Source organism: Camponotus floridanus, unplaced genomic scaffold (assembly GCF_003227725.1).
Source record: "Camponotus floridanus strain SB8 unplaced genomic scaffold, Cflo_v7.5 scaffold25, whole genome shotgun sequence".
Lineage (NCBI taxonomy): Eukaryota > Metazoa > Arthropoda > Insecta > Hymenoptera > Formicidae > Camponotus > Camponotus floridanus.
The window spans coordinates 1660004-1685123 of NW_020229381.1; the positions used below are offsets into that span (position 1 = coordinate 1660004).

The window sequence follows — 25120 nt, forward strand, 5'->3', positions numbered from 1 at the left end:
GACGCTCGCTTAAATCGGCGCGGACCTTTTTCGGCCGCCATTACACGAACAGCAGCCGGATCTACCGGCCACGGGATCAACATGCATCAAGATTCCAATCTACGGCGTATGACCCGGGCTTCACGGGGACAACGAGACGTGGACGACGGGAGAGGATCGCGGCGCGGAGGACTGTGTATTCCTGCAGGACGCCGGGGCTACTAATCTACCAGAATTATAGACGGTGACGGTAGCTAATTGTCTATCTATATCTGGTGGCCGACGTAGAGAGGTGTGTGTCTCAATGCTCCCTCTCATATATGCCGCCCGTATATGCGGCTACATTGTATTGTAGCCGAGTCCGAGGCTGGACCGTCCGTCAGGTCTCTCTCGGACCGGGGGCCCCCGCTTGCATAATGGCCGAGCGGCGTACGTGCATTCCTAATAATGAAGACAACGATAAATCAACGCGGAGAATACGCCCGCGGATGTGCGCCGAATATCCTATGCATAATATCGCGTCATTATCTGCCGGCCACCGCGCGCTCTAGTGCACGCGTGGACCTCCGACTCCGACTTTGGTGCGCGACTCCTGCCGAGCTGCATTTACTGTCGTGCGGACAGTGCGTCCAATTGCATCCCGCTGGGATTCGAGATCCTTCGAGGATACGTCGAGCGTCGACGACGCTCGTGTGGGTCGCGATTAATTTCCTAATAGATGCATCACCGATTGCGCCGACGTTGCTCAAACAATAGCGAAGAAATGTTCTAATGTAGCTGCTTATTGTCTTATATAACTCTGAGATTTTTTCATAATACAATTATCGCACATATATACAACAATTTTTATCCCATGTGCTGATAATACTTTAAGGAAAATTTACGATAAATTTGAAGACCTGTTTTTCCTGCAGCAACGAGCAATTTTTTCAGGCATTTTTTGTTTAAAATATATCAAATATAAATCGATATCATATTTAATTCTTAATCGATATTATATTATGCATATTATATTATGCAGTTCTTATCTATAGCATAATAAATTTTATAATTTTATTCTGCCGATAAAATAAAAAATTAACACATTGCTTGAAAAGAGAGAATAATAGTTTCGACTTCCTTGACTATTAATCAAGCGAAGAATCGTTTTCAGGATAATTACTCGTTCGTGTACGACTGACCGGACATTAATTCGTCGCGGTAACCGGTGACAGTAGCGATCGATCGGCTAGACATCGAAACGACCCATCCATGGTACTAATAATGATCTGTCATTCGTTCACGTAACGAGGTGGATCGATCATGTGTGATCGCTAAATTGTCAACGCAAAATGTGCTAACACAAAATAAGATAACACAGAATGTTAATATTATTTTAATTAAAAATCAACGATATGCGACATAATGATTAAAATCTCTACTAATGTATTAATTTCATCAACTATAATTACAATTAGAATTTATTTACTTCAAATTATAAGCTCGAAAATTATATAAAAAAATGCTTTGACAATTTCTTCGATGGTATACAATATAATATAAAATATAATTGTGCGCAGTATTACCACAATACTTTATCACATACAAGATGAATCGATAAGCGACACGCAGGGATATAAGGAGTAACCAAGCGCGATTCCCCGTCGCCTCAAGATCGACCTCGTGCAATACGAGTCCTCAGGAAGTGGCGTGACGATAAATCCGGTAGGGTAAGGAAGAATTTGCGCGGAGGAGGAAAATACGAAACCTGTCAGTCCGTAATTCCGCGGTTGCTGGATCACTTGTGTGTGGTACCGGCGCGGCGGGTGGATATCGGTTACCAGCGATCTTTACGCACGTATATCCCGAGGTTTCCTACCACTGTCATGCGGTATTGTTTTCCCCTTTGATTCTGCGCGGTCGTTACGCGTTAGTCGCGGCAACCTGAAGAGATCCAAATACCTTCGCTACCGATCTCCTTTGTGCCTACTTGAGGGCTCGTCTTTCCTCGACGCTCTAACACGGAATAAACTGCTCGAATGACGTTTCAGCATTATATCTACTCTTTCCGGCCTTATGTAAATTTCTGTAGATTCACCTTTCATCAATTCTTGCGCAATTTTGCACTCACGTTGCACTATTTGCTTTTTTAATAAATTTATTTTTTAATATATGAATTATATTTTATTCGAAATTATAAATTAAATTAAATATTAGATTAAATTTTTTTATATATTATTATTATTTAAAACTGACGCGATTGAACATGCAACTTTTGGAGAAAAATTCCAAGATTTAATTTTTCTGTATTTAGGTGTAGGTGATTAAATTTTTATATTAATTTTTATTTTTTAATATTAAAATTTAACGCTACATAGTAAAACATATTGAAAAATATTTTTAATATGTTTTGAAACTTTACTCGATTCAATTGCTTTCTGAAGAAAAATTAAAATAATGTGTAACTATATTATGTACTTTATATAATATAACCAGCTTTTTCAAGATCTGCATTTTTAACTCTATAAATCCTCTAATAATCCTTTTAAAAAATTAATAAAAATTAATAAAAATTAATAAAATCTGTTTGAGAAACAATAGCCGCGCATCAGATAGCAACATTTCTGCGAAACAGGTCGTGTCATCGAGGAGGCAGTAATAACTTTGCCAAATGACGTGCGGACTAAAGGGGGCATGCATCATGATCCGATACTAATGCGCGTATATCTGGCGTACGATGCAACCTACCGCGCTCGTATCGTTATCATCGATGCGATCAATCCCACTCAATTAGCCTGATCATTGATTATTGCCCCGTGTAATGTCGCGATTCGCTTCGTGCACCCACACACTAGGGAGAATCTATCCGCAATTAATATAGCGGGGGAGGCGGAGAAAGCGGAGAGACTTGTAAACTATGGTTTCTGGTCAAGACATATGATACTTGAGCGCAATGAATCTGTTCAAAGTCAATTAATTGACATTATTAGACTAATCGATATACAAATATAAGCTCGCACACTGTCGGTCTCTGTTGTTATCCGCTAATAATATCTAGATATGCAATCGATATATTGTGCTCTAATGTTAATTTTCATTTCATGAAATATTAAATTATTTATCATTAATGTGAATTGAAAATGAAATAATATTTTTTGTAAAAAAAGTTTGATATATATTAATATAATTTAAATGTATTATTTTCATATATTAATATTTATTTTTCAGAGTCAATTACATTTTTTATATTCATAAATTCATTTCATTTTTCATAAATTACATTTAACATATTCTGAAAAATTATTAAACTAACTTTTTTATAGTTCTTGTAACTCTTATAGTTTTTATAATTCTTGCCGTGTCATCTGAGGGATCCTCCTTTTTTTATGAAAATGTAGCGATCAGAAGAGGGAAGACAAACAGGTTTAGCACGGATAGATATGTAGGGAAAGAAATGTAAGTCGAAGAAAAATAACGAGGCGATGGTCGAAACGAGATGGCTCACGGCGCCGACCGCAAACCGAGGGTGATATACAGGAAGCCGCGATTAATCCGGATTTCAGCGTCAGTCCGATAGACGGAACGCTTGAAACGTCCGGTACCTCGTATTCGCCGTTTCACCGGCCGCGCTACCGCCGTGATATCGAATGTCACTCGCAGGATCCGTCATTTCGTCCGGGCCGATTCGACCGCACGTCATTGCGGTAAGATCTCCGTGTATCCCCGAGCCCTGATTTTCCGCCCAGGCGTTTCATCGAAATTCCGTTGAATTCGTCCGACACTATACCAGAATCAGAGGGAATCGGGAGGGAACATACCGGAGATACACCTAAAGTCGTGCATCGACTAGCATTAACACGCGTTTTGAATTATTTGCAACGTGAAGATTCGTACATTTATATAAAATCCATTTCGTAGCACGATAAAATAAACAAATCGAATATAGAAACTTTCTTGATATTGTAAAAATAAATATCAGATAAGTTTTTATGACATATACATATATATAAGAGTAATAAATCATACTTTGAGTAGCATATTATAAAAATATTTATATTTCATTATATTTAATTATATTGAATTATAATTCTTGAAAAAGTATCAACTTTTCATTTTTTTATTCGTGCATTCCATTATTCCTTTTTTTTCATCTGTCGCTCGATTAAGGTAAGATTATTCTTTAGCAAAAATTTGACGGAACGTCGTTTCCGTTATAAATCCCTCTATTTCATCCGTTCGCGACGCGCTGCAGCAATAATAACGCAGTGTCCAAAAAGAGACTAGCGGAATCATTAAAGAGAACGCCACTATGACAGCGTCAGAATTCATCATAATGATCTCCTTGCGACACGCAGCCGTTTCTCTCCAACATCGGGGGAGTTACGAATCGGCCAGAACCCGGGGCAGTCGCGACGTGTAGCTCTGCTCGGTACAGCAGTAGAACGAGATCTATCTGTGCGGACGCATTGTCTATAGTCCTCGTCGCGGAGGGTGGTATTGTGTGACGTCATCATTTGCATACGACGCACCGTTGCGGCTGTTTCCAGGCTACCACCCGCCTCTCTCTCTCTCTCTCCTTCCTTCTCCATTCCTCTCATTGTCTCCGTCTACATCCTTCTCTCTACCGCCCAACAGATTCTCTCTCCTTCCGTAGACCCTTTCTCCGTTTCACTCCCTGGATGCCCACCTAACCCCAGCAACATCGCCTACGTCTCATACCCGTATATGCGCCGCCGTCGTCTATGTCCCATATCTATCTAATTATTGTCGCGGACCTCGGACCGGTCCGGTCGCTGTGATATACCGCATGCTAATAAGCGGCTAAAGACCGGGGCCCATGCCAGACCGGCTATAAATCTTAACGACCGATTCTGCGCCACCGTGAAACGTCGCGTCGACGATCGTCTTGGGAGAGCCTCGCAGGATTCTCGCCGGCATTGTGAACATCCTTGTTTGTTTAGCATACGCTAATTCTTTTCTTAATCTACTGTACAGAAGGATGCGATATATGCAATCGACAAGACACGCAATATCGCTGTTTGAAACCGAGAGCGAGCCTAAGTGACGTCAGCGTTACAATCTGTCACCTTTTATTATTTGTCATTTATTAAGAAAATTGAAATAAATAATGTTAAACGAAAAAATCGGGATGTTTTTCATTATAATTTAATATGATTATTTATATCTTGAATCTCTCTCTTTATGGTAATTTTACATGAGCGTCATAAGAAAGAGCAGAGATTGAAATCATTAGTGCATCAGCAGTTGTAACGTTTCCTGCAATGCAATCTATGCGCGATATCTTGCCCGAACAACACGCTTGTATGCGCGATGTCAAGATACAGCACAATAGTCGAGACGCTTTGATTTCAAGCAACGCTCTGTCCTGAATGGGACATACGCGAATTCGGGAACGGCGTGACGACGCCGAGGGTCGACGAGGATCGAGAAACTGCATATATCGATACGTGCGATCGACGTGTACGGTCAGCTTACATACAGCCAATCCTGTCTAGCCGTTCGACTCCCTCGACCTCCTCGATTTCAATGCGGGCTCATCCCTCTCTCCGCGTGCGCGCGAAAGAGACGGAGGGAGAGAGATAGAGATAGAGAGAACGTGGGGTTGCCACACACGGTGTGTTTCGGCCGCTCGACCCCTGCGCGTGATGCAACACTGACCACACATCAATTCACTGCAAATGGACATCAATACTGGTAATTAATACATCGCGCCTCTCGCTCGGCTCCCTCTCGTCCCCTGCGTCCGTTCGCGGCGTTGCTGCCCACGTCGCCCTCCCGCCATCTCCTCCTCCTCCTCCTCCTCCTCCTCTACGCTTCACCCTGACCGTTTGCACGATCATCGAAACGCACGCAGGATTTTAGCTCGGGATTTGCATGTAAGTGATACGCGTGTTGGCGGATCCGATTGACGGCTCTCCCGGCGCATAGTTAGCGGGAGAGTTTGCAACTCAGCCGCGAGCTATGAACGCACGCGGCGCAACGCGGTGAGTGCACGACGCATTCCACCGTGGAAATATAACGGGGCAAAATTCGATTCCCGGGTCCCTCTGCGATCTCTACGAGGACGCGAGCCGGTTTCATAACTTCAAGGAGAGCAAAAAAATATCCCCCCTCCCCAACCCCTTTTCGATTTACGCGCGCGCGTTGGTTTAATCGACCGCTATCAGTGCGCCACGATTTTATGCCTGGTCTCTGAGAGGAGCCGGGAAAAATCGTTAATGAGGAAGGCTCTTTGATTTAGTGCGGTACGGATTTTTTTGTATGACTCTTTTACCCTCGCTTGATTGCGTTGCGCAAGTTTAACGTACTATACGATGATCGAGATGGAAATAAAGATGGTAATTTTAAACTGCAATTTTAGACCGCAAAATCAGCGGGGTAGCGATCATTATATAATTAATACCTATATTCATTTCAAGCTCACAAAAATAGCTCGCTAGAAATCTCTTGAAATATAAAAAATAATCCTTCATATTTATATAATTTTGAAAATATCGTCAATTATTAAAAATGTTATGTATATAACGTCCCTTTCGCAGGAAAAGATTTCTGGAATTTTTCAGTATTTTTCCGTATGTAGTGCATATATATGTCTCGAAATCAACTCGACTATAAACTTCAAATATATTAATCCGTAATTAGAGATATCATATAATAAACCTGCATAAAAAAGCCATTGATATAATTATCATCACTCCGCATTGTACGCACTTATTCAGAAATTAGACAAAAATTTCCGCGTGGTCTCGACTTATTTTCGAGCGAACGTTTTCATAACCGAAATGGAAGAATAATGACGGACGGAACAATGCACGATCGGCGGTGGACGGCTGCGAAATCGGCTTTGCCAGCCTTATATTATTACCAGCCGGCGAAAAGTCCTTCCTGGCCAAAGGGACGCGGCTGACTCTCTCGCAGCCGTACATTTACGAAATTACCGTATACGTATGAGACAATTCCATCGTCGCGAAAAAGGTCCGCGGAAATCCGTGCGTCGCAATTTATCTGAGTAATACGATTTAACGTGCTCGCCGGGTGGCAAACGAATGGGGTGGTGAACGGACGGAACGTAGATGCGGTGTATATACGGGATGCACACGACCGGGAGATCGCATACGGTCGACATATCCGTCCGCGGAGAGGCGATAAATAAAAATACATCAAGTGCAACCTTTTACGCCGCAAATTGATACACATATTGCCGGCCGCACCGCCGTATCAAGTAACGGGTGCTCGCGCTAACTCCTACCATTTTATCGTAATTCGTGAAAGCATTCTCTTTGTAAGCATACATACATATATTATAATATATGTATGTAACATGAGGCACATAAGTAATATGTATATTCGCAGTCAAAACATGCGAATTTAATTATATGGTCATGCGATATTTTGATTATTACAGAGGCAAAAGTGCTGGAAATGCCTTGAGAACAGAAATAATATTTTCTTAAACACGATAATATTGATGTTATCATGGAATTATTTAAATATAGTACAATTTTATTAGAGTGTCGATTTTTTTATCACGCTAACTATACGTGTCGAAAAAGCAAACGCACTATATGCGCGCAATTGTCAGTCACATATAGAAATGCAACATGATAAAACATTGTAAACGTGATAACACAATTATTACCACATAAGCTTGCGTGATAAAATATAATCAGGTCTCTTGGTTGGAGACGCAAAACGCAAAGTGCAAGTGATATTATAATGCATCTCGCGACATACTCTGGCATTAATGAAGTTATCGAAAAATAGTAATTTTGTTGATGGCAGAGTGAAAAGATCCCACCCGGTAGATCGAGCGAAACCCGGTGATCGTGCAAAGCTCGCAGGATGCACACACAAATTGGTTATCAAAGGATATTACCGCACGCTGCAGCACCGATACACACTCGATTTGATGTGTCGACGGTGCTCTCGGCGCGTCCCGCCGCGAGAGAAGAGGAAGAGAAAATATTTGCGCGTACTTGGGTTCTATCGGATTTTCCGCTTGCGGCACGAGGTTTTTATTAAAAGCTCTCCCGACCCCGAGCCAAATCCGATTTGTGCTTCGATTCATCCCGGATATCGAACAACGACATCAGATCCATTTTTAATATACGTGGACATCTTCCGAATGGGAAGATTCGTTTATTCGTTTGATTATTGATTCCGGGCTTTTCCTAAATATATTTTCATTTTTATTTTTTTCCTTGTGCCTTTTTATTTTGATGGATAAATTTACATAATAATGGATTTCTATAAATGCCCACCTATAAAACCATAATAATTAATTAATACTTTTCTCTTTTCCAAACAATAAAACTCGAGCAAATACTAATATTAATCATTTCAAGGCAAATTACCCTTTTTTATGAATATTTAATTAATCATTTTTGTAAGAAATTTTCAAAAAACCGACAAACGTAACAACTTCAATTTCCTCTGCCACAAGGGAGAACAGAGGATCACGACATCGACCATAACTCAGGATAAAGCACACGTGTCCCGGTGCGATCGGACAATCGAATCATTAATTGATTTGATTGATTGTATCTGCGCACGTTGACGGTTGCACATGTTGAATAGGCAACCGTATCGCTGCCTCTCGGCTGCGGTAAGTCCAGAGTATTTGTATGTAACCCGACCATCCGTCCACCCACATACACGTGCAATACTCTACACGCGCTCTCGAGCCAACGACTAAGCCGTGACCGGCACGTATGACCACCACGACGACGACGATGAGAACGACGACGAGGATGGCGACGGCGACGACGACGACGACGATGGGCAGGAGAGGGTTACACCGCGGGCGCACGTGTACGGCCAACTGTCATTTGTCATCGCGGCTAATTTGCCACGTTCTGAGATACGGTGACGCCTCTGACGTGGTCATTATTAAGATGCGAATTAGTAACAATTTGCGCCGGATTTAGTCTGGACTTGATCTGTTTATGGCCCGGCCGGATTAGGCCGGCGAGCCTTACGCGTAAATCAATATTAACCATCGTGCCCGGGTCCATCGTGTAACGTCGTTATCGAACGCGCAGGATCGTCTACGAAATGAGGGTAAAGTCGGAGTATCGATGTCGCAAACGCAGATCCTCGACAGCAATCAGTATCGTGCGTCGTTTGTAATACAAAACGCAGAATTCGTCGGCTAGAAGAGATCGAAAGTTTCAGTCCTTTTAGCATCTATATTATACTTGAAAAAAAATGTTCATATTTAGACTTAAAAATATTAAATAATAATTTGATGCTAAAAAGAATAAAAATTATTTTGTAAATATAAGTCGTAATAAATATTGAAAAATTAAATAATATTAAAATTAAATTAATAATATTGTAAAAGTAATATTAATGAAATTAATAATAAAAGTAAATTAATAAAATAAAATAATAATAAAATAAATAAATTAATAAATTAAATAGTATTAAAATAATAATATTAAAATGAAAATGCAAATTTATATATGTATAATAATCTTGAAATATGAATTTTATAAATTTCTAAAACGATTCTTAAATATATTTCGACAGAATAATTAGACAAACGTTACATATCAATTTTGCTACTAAATTCTGTATCATTTAATGTAATACCATTGAAGAAACGTAGACGATCCTGATTAACGATACGAGAGAGAGAGAGTATCAGGCGCGCACTCGGCCAAAGAAAGGGATGTATCTAGGATCGCTATTGGGCGGAAGGGGGAGGGGGGGAGGGTGAGGTGCGCCCGTGTACCAAGGGTGGCATTATATTGCGGCTTGTCTCGCTTCAGAAACTTTGCACTGTGGTGTCGCTTCGGCCGCACCGACGAACAGGGAAGGAGGTTGGGGAGATAGGGCGAACGGCACTGGACGTGAGAGGGTGGATTGAGAAGGGTGGAGCAGAAGTGCTGCCGGACTGTGAATACGACCATTCTTTACGACCACCCCGTCCAAAGATCGCCCACACAGCACCGGTATTTACTCAGCGACACCGACTCGCGACTTGCCGTTTCGTGGATCGAAACGAAACAGACGGCAACTGCGAGGGAGAGCGGAAGAGAACGATAGATGAACGTCACGAAACGAACGAACAGAAAGAGAACGAGAGAGAAAGAAAGAGAAGGACGAAAGAGAAAGATGCAAATAGTTTCGGTAGGACCAAGAGAGTCATCGAGAGGAGTGAGAGGGAAGAAAGCGGGGTAAGAGAACCGAGAGGACGTGGCCGGGGTGGTCAGGGCAAAAGGCTGGGCTTGCTCGGAAAGAGGAGGCAGAGAGAAGGAAAGACGAAGTGCAAGGCGAAAGGGGGCGAGAGCGAGAGTCGAGTCCGTGAGTTCACGTTCGTCTACCTCCCCGACGTTGCACAATACGGTGCGCCTACCCTCGACAGCGTCCATAGACTGGACGCCGTATTGTCTCCGCTGAATAGGGTCTTGCAAGATTTATTTCGTATATTTCACTTGTCGTTTCAATAGCGCGATAGCGCGCACGTAGCGGCGTGAACGCCGCCTTTCTTCGGTCGCGCGCGGTCGCGCTCCATCCTGTCCTCCTCTTCTCCTCTCGACCGTTTATCTAACAATAAGGAGCAAGTTTCCGCGCGCGCTTCAACGCGTCGACAGTTTGTTCATCGTGAACTGTGTCACCGAAAGGTAACCGTCGCCTCGCCAACTCCAACTTGCCGGTGACCTGTCGCGTGTAATTGCGAATATAGATTGTCACTCAACGTATTTTAATTATTAATATGCTGTTATTTCCTTTAATTCTATGCCATTGTTTATTTATTATTGTATCTCAAGAAAATATAAAATATTTTTACTCTATTTTTTTCACTGATTTATCAATATTTTGCAAAGGAGGAATAATAATCAATAAAATTATTAGTTAATAATAAATTAAATAATTTCAATTAATAATAAAATTATTAAGTGAAATAATAATCAATAAAATTATTAATAATAAACGATTGATATCTTATTGAATAATGTTCTTTTTAACTATATCTTTTTATTTTTGCACAATATTATCCCAGATATAGGATCACCTTATTTCAATATAGTACGAGTAACTTTTCTTGTAAGGTTACGCATAATATGAAATCGTAAATCTTCACATTATCTTTAACAATTCAGAATCGTGTCGGGGATACGAAGGAAGGTATCGTGAATTTCATCGTCAGTCCGAATGAAAAAAAAAGATCGTTGAAGAAGGCCATTTCGCTTTACCTATGAAAAATGGCTCGCTTAAATATTTATAATGGTAAAAAAAAATTAATGGGAACCCATGTCCCGCCACGAGTATATTGTCAAGGGGTCTCGCTGTCTAGGCTGCCAAAGGGCTCTTCCGTAATATTAGCCATACCACCGAGAAGGGTTCGACGTCCAGTTTTCATTCAGCCTTTATCATCGCGCATCTTTTTCTCTCATTAATTTGCTTATCCCTTTCACTTCTCGATTCGCGACGTTGTTTTTATACCATCATAGTCTTCGTGTACGCAATATTTTCATGCACGAGGCTCATATTAAAGAGCACAACTCTCGCGAAATATACAACTTATTTTATATATGAAACGACTAATCAATGCTTTAATAAATCGATAAATATTAAAATTATTATTATTCAATTTACTGATTATGCTGTATATATATGAGATATTATTTATATCTAATCTATATCTTATAATTTAATCATATTAATAATATATATGTATTAATACCAACACACTAGCCGAAAAATAAGAATTTTGAATAGATTCATATAATTAAATATATTTATAAAAACTATTAATTAAATATATTTATATAAACTATTAATTTCATAATAAGATGTTAAAATATTAGTATACCATTATTATGGACCATATTATGAACGATAATAAGTATAACTGAATATAATTATAAGATATTAAAAAGATGAGAATATTAATCAAATTGTATGTATTATAATAGAATTAATGCGAAATACGCGAAGATCAGTTCGTCTAGCTCTTATCATTCTTGCAGCAGACTATACACAAGATAGAACACGAAAATTCTTATCATGTGATCACAAATTAAAAATAATTATTTTTTAAGCCTAATTCTTAATCAAGCGAAAGCGCGCGCGAGAGTTGCCTTCTCCGAGAAAACGACGCCCATTATATCCCCCAATGAGATTGTTGTCAATGAATTATTGGCGTATTTTTTTTTACAGATGTAAGCGTCTCCCCTTTATTGCACATCAACCCTTTTTCTAAAGCCCCCGCCTCGTCAAAACGTACTCGCCTCGGGGGATAAACCTTCCCGTAAACCTCGATATCAAGTGTCCCGAATCCGTTTGAAAAAATATTTTACGACACTATATCCTTATCGTTATTGTTCCAGCAGGAGCATTCAGCCTTTTTTTAAACTGTCACTTTGACACAGTCGATACTTCACTCTTTTACTATTGTTATGTTTTAAAAAACTGTAATTTTTAGACCAACTTTTAAAATAGAGTGAAAATTAGAATTTTATTCAAAGTTATGTACCCCGGAGTATTTGATTCAATACATGATGAAATTCTCAATAATTATAAATGGACTATCGAAATATTGTATATACGGAAAAGATTTTTTAAATGTTCACATCAACAATGATTCGACAAGAGAATTAATAATTTAACGTTGCTTTTCTCGATTCCCGACGATTCACTTCCTGACCGCGGCGTGATTTTTTGTTTCCCCCTCAGACGTTTGTTTCCGTAACATTAGGCTCTTTATTTATGGAGTTTCATTAAGATAAAGAAAAGGAAAAAGGGTTGCCATCACCGAACACCGTGCAATTATTTTCACGACCGTCTTCCTTCGACCCTCTCGGGGTGTTAAAGGTTATCGAGCGAAAATACAATGCAAATAAGGCCGTCAAATAAATTTCGATATCGATCTGCAATCATTTACCAAAAACAAAGCTTGAAGCTCTTTCTCGCAAACTTTATCTCTATATATTTCTTATATAATTTATAGACATTCATATTAATTCATGACTATAATTAAATGCGAATGAATGTTATATAAATTGCTCTTTGATTTACAAATTAATAAATTTTAATTAATTAACAATAAATTAAATATTTTAATTTTAAAACAATAAAAAGTTGTTTTTCTTCTTTTCCGCATTTTTTCGATAATTTTGCCTATTTGTCGAATTTCATGAAATAAAACGAGCTACAAGTTCTTCATCGCTCGCGAGCCACACGCGTCGATTCTCGAATGATTCTCACGACACCTTCAACAGTGACAGAAGTGTTTCGGCGCCGCGCAAAGTTTTCATTTGTCTCAAGTTGCGAATGGGTTCGGCGATTGTTCAGCGCGCTGGGTCAGGTTGCGGATGTAGGTGTTGAAATTGAATGCGGACGAGAAGAGCGGCTCACGGAGAAAGGGCGCGAGAGACCGTTGAAGTGGAGGTGACGTGAAGGCCGGACCCAGACCCGTCAACCGTATCTTCGGGCGAACATTGGTCAGCACTACGCTAGGTATACACCCCGCAACACGCGGGCGCCTTTCCCTTGTACCATCGGTGTGTATCTACCATCAGACGGAGAGAAATAGCAAAGGGGGATATACGCGCCGTGTCCATTGTACTGTGAACTTTGAAACAACTTTTGGGAAAAGAGTTTCAAGCGCGGTACCTACGGGAATCAGAGGACCGTAACTTGAATGTGACCGCGATCGTTCGACCGTAAAAATTCACCATATATGATGTTACTTTAAGACTCGGATATTAAAGAAATACACATATAAAATAAAATAGTTTCTTTCTAATTGCTTTGCTGATGTTTAACTTGAAAATTCGCACAAGTTACGAAAGCATGTTTTTTGATACACATGGAAAAGAATTTACAAAAGTACGCATAGATGGTGAATATAGATAATATATTATGAGATATAAATTAATTATCAATATAATTTATATATTAATTGAATAAAAAAACCAACTACATTATATTTTCACTGATAAATATCGAAGAAACGCGGCGAGTTAGTAGTATGCTGTGTAAATGAGAAGAAAAAGTTTTGTCAGGCAGCCCTTCAGTACCTTACAGTCTCACAAGAAGGCAGCACTATACGGTACACGATATATTTTCTGTACAACCACATGCGGAATTTTTTAATAAAAATATAAAATAATTTAAAAAAATCAAAATATATCCATTATTTTATTATATCAATCTTTTTTCTTTGAAAAGTACTAGATAATTAAGAATATATTCATAGAGTGACATTTGTATATTTTTTTATTTGAGCAATAAAAATCAATCTCATAATATATATATCTAATAATAATATATCTTAAGATATATTATTAAGCCTTAATAACATTGCATGTAATTTAATTTAATAGTGTATAAAATATTATATATATTTGTGCATGTGGGAATGGCATTCCCTTAGTTACACCGTTCGGAGGAAACTAATTCTGAAATCGGCATACTCTCGGAGCATGAAGTCTCGATAAGTCATTTCAAAATAATAGTAGGTGGGTATTATGCGAGTTTAAGGTCTCGGCCGGTCCTCGCACGAGGGCGAAGGTGGCGGACGACAGTTTAGGGGTGTAAGACGGGCTGACCTCGGGTCGTGACCCCCATTTATACTCTATTACCACTACATTAGTCTCCACTGTGGAAATTTATGATCCTTGTTCGAGTTCCAGGTTGACCGAAACTTTCGACCGATCGACTGGAAGCACGTGACACTAATAGAGAAGATGTCAATGCGGTTACCGCGTTTTGTCCCGATTTGAATTCTGTTCTAATTTAAATACCTAAGACCTAAATATAAATGAAGCTTATCAATGATATATTTTGCCACAATATCTTTATAATTTTTCTTTATGTGATAGAAAAAATTAAAATATATTTGAAATGTAAAAATGAATATTTTACTCTCTAATTTTTTAACATATTCCTATACGTTTTAAGATATATTATTATTTTAAATTTCCAAAAAATTATAGAAACACAAAACACACTGTCATTTTATTTTCTTAAAGTTCAAAAGAAAAAAAATTAATTTTTCTGCATATAGACGATGATTCATCCAGCGCAATCAATATATTCTTATTTTCTCGCTTCCCTCAACGATACTCGCGTTTCCTTTTCCTCCCCCTCCCCGCGTCCCGTAATTTTTAATTACCGCTATCTGGAGGGTGTACCGCCCTGAAATATTTCTCCTCGCGTCTCACTACGGAATCACACGCCGATATAAATTACTGCCAGCTAGCGACTTTATCTTCTTTATCTACCAAGTATTTTAGCGGTTATTTTTTCCGGCAAGCCGGGCCACTTCCGGCTGCCCATTACCTTCGCCAGCGGCGTCGCCAGAAATGGAATTAGCTACTTTAAACGAGAAAATTTTTAATTATTCCTTATCGAAAAGTAATCTGCCCGCACCCCCGCTCGCCCCATAACGACGCGTTTTCATGCGGGAGGATGCCGGGAGGTTAACGCGAAGTCTCGTAATTCACCGTCTCCGCTTCCAACGGTTTCGTGTAGCGCATGATTTCGCGGCGTACGCTTCTCCTTCGTTTCTGCAATCTTTCAATTATTTTTACTGAATATAATGTAAATAGAAACGAATCGATGAACGTAAATAAATTAGTAGTGCACACACACATGTACAAAATTCACACAAGCACAGTATATAAAATATGAAATTTTAAAAACATGATTTTGAAATTTTAGAACTTCAAAAATCATTAATAAGATAATAATGATCTCTAATGTTACGCAAGAAAGAATTATCGAATAAATTATAAAAATTGTTTACCAAAATTATAGCTATAAATTAGACAAATATAAACTTATAAAATGAGAAAACTTAAAGTAGATGTCTCAAGAGCAGATCGCGTGGCATCAATAGTGTAGAGTATCCCCGTTAATCTAAATAATTCAGAACGTTTGATGGAACTCGAGCAGACAAGGGGACTTATTAGTTCGAGAGAAAACGATAAAGAAAGAACTTATTACTTATCCACACCGTTTCATCGTTATCCGCCTCTCGAGGAATATTCACTCAGAGACGCTTATGCCCTTGTCAAAGAGACTAAAAAGAGAGGGAGCTGTCAATTTTCGTCTAACCGTATTGAGAGGCGCTGTTAGGTTTTCATCAAATATTCACAACTTCGACAGGCCCTTATAACGTTATTTCGCCGGTCGTTCGCGTGTTATCGAATAATAGCGGATGTCAGTACACGCGGAATAAGAGGGAATGCCTAACAAATTCTTTATACCTATCGATTATTGATTTTGACAGTCGATTTTGCCCTCCTCGTCCTGTCAATTCTCTCTAAAGAAATGATCAAACATTGTTATAGACTCGTTTGATTATCGTCAATATCGATATTATTATTACGTTACATTATTTTGATATTGTAATTTTATTAAACAACACAATAAACTTAAAAAAAAATAAAATAAAATACTAGCGCCGGCCTCAACGATTATTATTGCATTGCATTCTGATTCAACAGCAATAAGAAGCAGTAAGATATCATGCATAAAAAATTATAATTATCTAGACTTTCTATTTGTCGACTTTCCATTTTACAATCTCGTGTGCGAAATCTGCAATATAATCAGTCATATTAAAAAGATGCTTATTATATATTTTACATTGCAAAGATTTTCATTTTTTTGCAGCGCCAAATAGAAAAAAATTGACATCAGGATAAAGTTCTCGCTTCGTTCTTGAGAACATCTCGTTCCTTTCCATAATACTCTTTCTATCGTCACCGACGCTCTCCAGGCGCTCGTGGGAACCACGAAAACGGGGGAAGGGGAGAGAAAAGAGGGAGAGGCAAGAAGAAGAAGAAAGTTTATAAAATATTTAAAAGTACGGAAACGTCTCCTATCGCCTGCGGCAATAAATTTCCACTTACATTTTATTTTCGTTTCATTCGTAACGCTCGAGAACGAAGCGATGTACGAACGATGGGAGCGGAGGAAAAGAAACTCTAAAAAGAGAGAGGAAGACGTAAGGTGACTGAAATGCCGGAGGGAAACATCGAGGAATGTTCTTGACGACGGATGACGACTTCTTTGTGCGTAAGAGAAACTATATCTCTTGTAATAACGCGTAGATATAAATTATCATACACATAAAAAATATTAAAATATTAAAGTCGATATTTGTTATAAAAAGATGAAGAGAAACGCACGCGATATAAAATAAAGCGACTCGATTTAATCTTAGTTCCTTGATTTGGCAGAATTATGTATCCACTATATCAATTCCCTATCTTATGCTATACTCGAGCATGTTTCTCCCTTTAAAATTTATGTGACGGCCTTCGAATGTATCTCGTATGAAATAAACAATGAAGACACGAAATTTTCAGCTCGGTCCTCCCAATGGACCCACATCGATTTCCGTCGCGTGGGGCATAAGATGCGTTCCTCCACCTTCACCGAGGACACACAACTCGGGGACGATGTGTATATTTTCCGGTTGACGATGCGAGACCTATTTAACGGGCGCGAGTCCGGTAATGGGATTCGAACTTGGCACTCTTGGGAGCCATTCAGATCCGCTTGCTTCTTCTTCTTTCACCGCATCTATATATTACCCTATATGTCACCCGAAGAATGGCAGATTGTCATGATAGATTCGATAAAAGTTCGTTAGAATTCATTGTTATTTATAAATGTTGATTGATCAAACATATTTTTATAAACTATAGAAAAAATTTATAAATTTCCAACGAAATATCTAAGGTATAGAGTGGACCAATCAATTAATAATCTGGTTATTTTAATAATTAATAATTTTCATTATTACTAGTATGATGTAAAATTTTTCAATTATATATATGATTTGATTCCGAAAAATTTAATAATTATTGAAAACATTTTTTAGTAATTTTTTACATTAAATCTGACAAGTGTTTAAATGAATATTGTCAGAATAGTGTAAAGTTAAGTGATGCAATGATGTCTATAAATATTCGTAGAGAAGCTCGTTAAGCAAATATAATGGTCCAAATACGATGTATTTAAACAAACATTTTTAATACACCAAAGATATACGTTTCAATCTTATTAACGAGAGAACCTTCGCAGCGTCCGCGACGGTTTTTGGGGCAAGTTAATACCAGATCCGTGGTTTTCTGAGACGCGCAAAACAATACATGATGTTCAAACGTGGACCAACGATCTCGAGTGGTTTTGGTTACTACTCGGTTTGCGGTTCATTTGTCGCAAAGAACCGTTCTCTCCCATTAGAAGGCTACTCAATCCCGTCGCGGTTATTCATTAGATTAAGTTCATATGCGAAAACTCGGTTATGCATTTTATTTCTTTCTCACATATATGAAAAATCTATATCGAATATTATTCCTGAAAACACTATAAGTAAAATTTTAGACAAAAATATATTCCTTGTAGTTCAATACGAAGAGAATGTATACTTTATTATAATATATAATCCCACGATCAAACGGATCGTAGTCAGAGACATGGATGATAAAATATACCCTTTCCCCATACTCGTCCTTCGGTGATAATTTAGCGGTCAGCAAAGATTTAACGGCAAATTAGCTAATAATTACTAGCAACCTCCGTGCCGGACGTTGCCTTAACTCGAATGCGATTGTATTTCTCGGGCGTTCGAGTTCGATAATGGGAATGCAAGAGCTGCGAAAGCGCTAACCCGGCCCCATTATCGAAATAGCAATTAGAATAAATCAAAAGTACGCCAACTCGTGCAATCGGTGCACCGATTCCTAGAAAATTACGGGATACGTTACAATCTTCTCTCCTAATATTTCCGACTGGCCTTATAATTCAACGGAAAAGTTCGGTCCTCTGCTAATTTGAATTCCGTCAAAATATAGAATGTGTTAGAACATATTTGATAAATTTTTTTTTTAATCAAATGTTGAGGAATCGAAAATATACATGCAAAAAAACGAAAAATAGTCTCGTTACAATTTATCGCCACTGAATCAGATATAAATAGTAAAATTTAAAAATTATTAACTTTAATTAATATTGTCGAAAAAACCTAGCAAGTTTATTCGCATCAAAATAAAAGAATCCTTTTAAATCCCAAAAAATAACTATTAATTCAATCGTACTCGACGAACAATTCATTTGATTTTACATTCAATTACATCCATTAACATTCCCCGCGGTACATATCAGAATAGCTTTCCCTTGAATAACGCCACTATTTTATACATGCACGGAGGTTACGTCCGGCAATATGCTGTAGTAATCGAATCTTATCCCGAGGGAGAATAACGGCTCGTCCCGATCGCGTGATGTCTTGTCATATCATCTCCAAAGACAACCATCCTTCTCTCGATAGGTTTATAATTTTTAGATGTCGAAAAATCAGCATTAACCGATGGGGATGGTTCATAGATTCTCGTGTAGAGTGGCATAAGGGGATGAAATAAAGTGCTGCGCGTAGCTTGGGTTGTGCTCGATCTTCTCTATCCAATTACCCCGACCATCGGTGCTCACCAACGGGGACTTCCGGCGACAATACTCCCGGATCTCCCGACTTCCCCGGTGCCGCGTTTGACCCACTATCCCTCGACTTTGAGTATTTCGCCCTGGGGGTGCTCAATGTCGTCAAGACGTCGCGGTGGCCCCCTTCGTGACGAGGCGCAACAACCAAGACACGCGAACCTACCGCCCCGAAGAATGATACGTGGCCGGCCGAAGGGTCGTCCGTCGTCACGATGTCGTTCTCACGGAAGGTGCAGGCGGCTTTCGTGCGGCAACAACGACAAGACATCCGGTAAATCGGGTCCAGGGGAACGCTTACGGGGGTGAGAGGAGAGAGAGACAAGCTGGGAATTTGTCGACGTTTTCGTCGCATGATCATGCGACGTCATGCGTGCATCACATGTTGAGAATATGCTCGCGTATCCCAAGAGCTTTAGCTCTCTTTCATCGATAAATTATTTGAGGAAACAGATGCAACACATGTAAAAGGCAAAATTTACGGTGAGATAATATTATGGAATTGAGAAAATCTAAAACCCTCAAATATAAATTACTGAGTTACAAATAATGCAATGTAAATTTTGCAATAATGTTATACGATTAAAGTGATTTATCATAAAATTTCTTACACCGAATTCTTTTTAATATTTTTTTGCAATATTAGTAAACATTTTTATACAAATTTTGAAATATATATGTATGAATGTATTTGTTTGCATCCGTTTCATTTTTGACGCGCGAAATCAGGAAATCATTGATGGACGCTGAAAACAAGGTCGCATATTGAGATCCACTGAAGTCCAGTGGCTGTCCGCAAGAATTTGTCCGGTCAAGAGGGACGGAAGCGGTTGGTTTATCAATCCACCCCCTTCCTGGAGGATGGCAGATCCTGACCGAACAAACGGACGTTAGAGCGGGGAGCTTGGCTTAGTGCGGTACTGGAAAGCACTTGATCTTAGGAGCAACCACCTCTATGGGCAGCTCAAACTACGCCAACCCAAGCTCCCCCTTTCCCTCCTCTTCTATCCCGGTGGTGGTTTTGCTCGTGCCGAGAGGGTTAAAGGCCGACACGCCAACGAGTTGGGTAAACGCCATTTAATAGAGGACGGTAATGTCATCCGTCCAATTTGTGAACAATTTGGTTCGATGTCTTTTTGTTTAGCGTAGCGCGTGAGTTTTGCACAAAGCAAAATAATTAGCAAAACATTTCTCGGGGTACATTAGTTACATGTAACAATGTATGCATAAAAAGACGTCAATATTTTATTTCGACTTAATATTTTCATCGATCTACACAGATTCAACAGATTCAATTATATGCAATTTTTATATGCAATTTATATGCAATTTATAGTGCAATTTTTTACTAATGAATAAAACTACAAAACACTTATGTACATAATATTGATGTGTAAAATTTAAATGCATTGCTACATAAACTTTAAATTTATTGCTATATAAGCGAGATAAATTAATATGAAAAATAATTCGATATTATTAACATTAGCTCGATATCATTGTTAATTAATTTATAATTAATATAAGCAAGTAGAAAGAAAAAGAAACAATTTTAATTTATATTTTAGTTTATAACAAATTGCAATACCATCAATGCGATAAAAGCCTCGTATATAAATTTCAACTTAATTGAAACTCAAATATTACATACAATATATTGTATATTTTATCATTTTACATATATATTTTATCTCGCGATATTACTTCTAGAGATTGCATAGCGAGTTCGTAGATATTGCGCTAATGATCAAGAATATCCCGTCAAGTTTTGAATATCGCCTCCGACGAGACGCTCGTCAAGTAAGAGACGGGACGTTTTCAATGCCTGATTATGGCGTCGGACATGGCCGCGTCAATTCATCTCCCGAAGAGAAAAGGCTCCCCCGCGATCCAACCGTGTCAGATATCCTGCCAGGAATCGTTGCTCAGGTGAAGCGCGAAGTCGGAAGCCCTTTTCTATATTATTCGCGATGAATAACGAGACCACTCAGTCATTCCCTCCAATTTAAGTGTAACGAGCCACACCGATACATTCCTTCTTATTCTTTTTCCGGGTCTCCGTTCTCCTCCCCTACTTACCCAACCCATTTCCTGCCACCCCTCCCCCCCTTTCCGCTCCCCGACGTGATGTAATCCCGCACAATCCAGACATTTTTCACCATTACTCGAGCGGTCGTAGCGATGGCGGGCAAATAATTAATTTCTCACGGAACTAACGAGCGCCGCTTTTCTTTTCAAGCCGACGGTGTATTCTATATCATAACCGATTCAAGAAGAAGAAGAAGAGAAACGGAAATACAGCGTAAAAAAGATGGTGCAAAGATAATCGCGCAACAATATCAAAATTTCATCTTATTTAAATCCTTTAAATTTATATGAGAATTGATCGATGATCACCAGCTTGCGGAAATCTCATATAAAAATAAAAATTTTTTCAAATATTCTATTTAATCTTATTATGGTTGTTCTTATGATTTCCAACATGGAATTCGGTGTTATTAGCTGTTAGCTCTCGATTTCCGATACGAGAACCCGTGCGACGCGAAACACTTTAGTTTAGTGTAAATTTCCAAAGCCATTCGCATAATCGGAGCTTCTTCCGGGGACGAGGGGGCAATACCGTGTTCCTTACGAGGGTGCCAAAGCACCCGAAGGGTAGTTTGGAGGTCGAAATAGAGGTGGGGGTTGTTTCACGATAGTTTGGACGATCTATGACCCGAGTTCGCTAAGAGACCACGAAAGGGTGGATTTACTGGTCCGTCCCGCGTTCACACCACACAAATTCAAGTGACCGTCCGGACCCCCTTCCCTTAGTCTCGTGCGACTTACGTCTACCGAACTATTTCCCCGTCGTCGACCATGAATCGCCACGACGTCCGATGTTCGCCGGAAGCGAACGCTCACCACACTAATCTGCGAACTAGGATCTTGCCAAGATTGCAAAACGATACTTTATTAGTACCAAAAAAAAAACATCTTGATAGCAAACAAATCTTTTGTGAATAAACCGCCATATAATGTGCAATATTGGATAAATTATTAGTCAAAGTTAAAAATCGATACATTTTGTAAAATATTAAATATATTATAATAAACATAAAACCCGTGAACATAATATTTTTATTTACGAATAAAGTATACGATCTCAACAATGCCCGACTCTAACAAAGTAACTCGAATTCAGGATAAACGCAATGATGACGATAGACTCACAGGCATCACGATCTAAATAGCTGATCGCGAAGTCGACGGCACATCGTTAACGTTGATTTAATCACGAGTGAAGTGGAAGTTGGGAGGGAAGTCCCCGCGAAAAGGGACAACTGTATAAGTAGCTTATTTGTTATTGTAGATCGTTAATCCGATGTTTAAGCAGCCAGAAAATATTCCGTCCGTGACGATGAGAGTCTTGGATGTCTTTTGAAAAGGGCGACGGTGCCGGCCGCTTAGCATATCGTAAAAGCGTAACTGCGCCACGAAAAAGCGAGTGGAAGTCGGTAGATGGGGGAGACACGCGGGATACGCGCGCGTCATGTATCGCACCATAAAGATTACTACCAGCTCGGGACTTTATTGTCACGCGTTATAAATGATGTCGCGGACGTACGCCAAATATTCAAATGACACTTTTATCCGCGGCTCCTTTCGGGCGGAAGGATTTTGGCGGATCGTACACAGAAGGAGAATCCGAATAGACTCGAGGGAACGATGTTTCTTTATTGAAAAAGACATTAGGCTACGTACGTTAAGTTGCGCCAATTTTTTGTGAGCAAAACCAATGTACGTACTACAAATATCTTGAAAAACGCTACATATATCGCGATTTTCACTTCCTCATCTTATAATTCTTATTTTAATCATAATTTTTTGCAATTATAATATTTATCACAATGTAAATTTTTTTCAGAGTTGGGCTCAATCCCCATAGCTTGTTCCTCACCTTTCGGTACCTACAGTTCCTATTTTTGGTCGACGCAACCGAGGGCGGAGCAGTTGATACGGAAATGCGGCGATTTCTCAAGGTATTAAGTGAGCCCGCGACCTTTCATATTAATAACAATAATAGTACACGACGTCAAGCGAGAAAGAGAGAAAGAAAGAGAGGAGGGGCGGGGAAAAAGAGGAAGGAGAGCAGGCTGTAATCTGGCTACGAGCGAGGGATGAGGGCAACTTTTGAAGCCAGATACAAATTACACCTCATTTTTATGCCATTTTAATATCGCCACGCGTCATTAAATATCCCCTTGCTCCTCTAACCCGCGACTCCACCGTGCAACCATGGTATATCCTATATACTTTCGTAATGGCATCTTACAGGGAATGAAATATTCGTACGCACCCATTAGCGTCTCGAAGGCGGAAGCCTGCGAAGCCACAGAAATCGCACGAAGGAAACGTAGCGGCAATGAAAAATCGAGACGATTTTAAAAGCCGCCGCTGATGACGCGCCCCGGGACGAAAAAAAGGATCAGAGGCTATAAGCGGGTACGCTTGTATTGTCGGTATCGGCTTAAGCGTGCTAGAATTAATAATAAAATTTACACAAGAATCAGCTAAAGAAAGATTTATGTTAAACTCCCCTACGAATTCAATCTTAATAATATAAAAAAAATTAAAAATTAAAATTCAAAAAAGTTCTGATACTTTTTTACGTATAAATGAATATACTATTTCATAAATATTTATAAAGCTCCATTTTTTCAACGTTACACCTTATCATCATTCGATTAAATTATAAAGTTGAAAAAAATATCTGTAAATTACTGAAATAAAATTATACGGTACCTAAAGTTTCAAAAGGAAAAAAATATCGTTAATTAACAGACTGTTACCGCAAAGTTCCACTCTGAACATTTTCGCAAAAGATGTAATTTCACGGAAAGAAATTTTTTATGCTCATATCGTATTCTAAATTATGCTAATTTTCCGAAGAAAAAGACGAACGAATTACGTAATTCGGGAAAGAAATTCTTCTCTTGAACGGATTTTTTAGCACAATTCTCGCTCGTTATAATATCGTATACGAATCGAATATGTTCATAACTTGCATTTATTGCGACGTTTTATTTGGCCTATTATTCGGCGAATAGACTCCACCATACGCAAGAATTTTATGTCACAACTTTTACGAGCTGGAAAAACGCATTTTGAATTGGGACTACGAGAATTACGGGATCTTCTATCTCGGAAAAGCGTAGTCTTTTCCATATCATACGAATCAAACGATATTAACTTTTATTTCGTAATGTTTGTCCCCTTCATAGTTTTGCTCGTATGCAGTTAACCGAAACCGTTTTTTCTGAATATACGACAAAATTGAGAAAATGTAAAAGAATCACAAATACACAGACACACATGATAATCACTTTGATTACTGACTTACCACTTTGTGAGCCTTCACTAGAAGCCAAAATGTGAGCCTTTGTGAGTCTTCACACTGCCAAAATTATAGATGCGGAAGCCTGAAACAAACAAACTGGTTAATTAATTCTCTTAAAAAGAATTATTGATTTTTATTAGAAAAAAATGTTCCAAAGAAAATGTTTCTTTTTCAAATATTATTTATAAATAAATATTTTTAATTAAATGAAATATTAAGTACTAGAATGCGCTATTAGAAACATTAGAAATCCGCATAATACATTTTGGGAAGAAGCTACGAAGTGCAAAATTCTTT

At 38.8% G+C, this 25120-nt stretch overlaps 1 long non-coding RNA gene across 2 annotated transcripts in view; it reads right to left on the bottom strand.

Moving 5' to 3' along the window:
• LOC105248734 overlaps nucleotides 1-25120 on the bottom strand; it is a 176802-nt gene that overhangs the window by 88983 nt on the left and 62699 nt on the right. For both annotated transcript variants that reach the window (XR_889005.3, XR_003122885.1), the window contains exon 4: nucleotides 24827-24905. This is a non-coding gene — a long non-coding RNA (uncharacterized LOC105248734). The remainder of the gene's footprint in view (nucleotides 1-24826; nucleotides 24906-25120) is intronic.